The sequence below is a fragment of the Condylura cristata genome, unplaced genomic scaffold (assembly GCF_000260355.1).
Source record: "Condylura cristata isolate star-nosed mole 26May11 unplaced genomic scaffold, ConCri1.0 scaffold00033, whole genome shotgun sequence".
In the NCBI taxonomy this organism is placed as follows: domain Eukaryota; kingdom Metazoa; phylum Chordata; class Mammalia; order Eulipotyphla; family Talpidae; genus Condylura; species Condylura cristata.
Genome location: NW_004567134.1, coordinates 16,712,530 through 16,713,135, shown reverse-complemented (window position 1 = coordinate 16,713,135; position 606 = coordinate 16,712,530). Strand labels below are relative to the sequence as shown.

Genomic DNA, 606 nt, shown 5'->3' with positions numbered 1-606 from the left:
CGCTCCCCTACCTAGCCGAGGCTCTCTGAGGAGCCGGAGCCCCCGAGCACAGCCTCTTCTCTAGGCGGCCCGGGCGGCGTCCGCTGATTGGCGGCGCGCCGGCCAATGGGCGCGGGCTGGTGGGCGGCGAAGCCAATGGCGCCCCGGGAGGGGGCGTGTCCCGGGTGCCCCTGGCGCCGGCGCTGGGAATCCCCGTGCGGTCAGTGGCGTTTCCGCTCGGGCAGCGGGCTGAGTGAGCTGCCGCCGCCGCCGCCGCCGCCGCCGCCGGGTGTGGTGTTTTCGCCGCCCGCCTGCGCTCAGAGACTCACGCAGCCCGAGTCCCGCCAGTCCGCCAACACTGTAGTGCCGGCCCCCCTCCTCCCCTGGCCCTTCCCCCTCCCCGCCCGCGGCTCGCTCCGCCTTTCTGCCCCCCGCCCCCACCTCCCGGGCACGGGCCATTCCCGGCCAGGAAACGCCGTGGCGCCGCGCTGGGCCTAACTCGAGTCCTGCCGCCCCGGGAGTGCCGTGCGCCGCAGCCCGGGCCCCGGCCCCGGCCGCGCCTGGGACAAGGTAAGGGTCCGACGGAAGAGACTTGGCCGCCCGCCCCGGCCCCGGGGGAGGGAAGGG

The 606-nt window shown here is 77.2% G+C and overlaps 1 protein-coding gene across 7 annotated transcripts in view; it reads left to right on the top strand.

Annotated features, from left to right (window-relative positions):
• The first annotated feature begins 297 nt into the window (after positions 1-297).
• The window catches only part of SETD5 (SET domain containing 5), a 69,676-nt gene continuing 69,367 nt past the window's right edge, over positions 298-606 (top strand). For 4 of the 7 annotated variants that reach the window (XM_004692392.2, XM_004692393.2, XM_012732143.1 and 1 more), the window contains exon 1: positions 299-549. The gene's annotated coding sequence lies outside the window, so the exon portion shown is untranslated. Of the gene's footprint in view, positions 550-606 lie in introns of all 7 variants that reach the window. The other 3 variants (XM_012732147.1, XM_012732144.1, XM_012732145.1) reach the window with 2 other exon arrangements.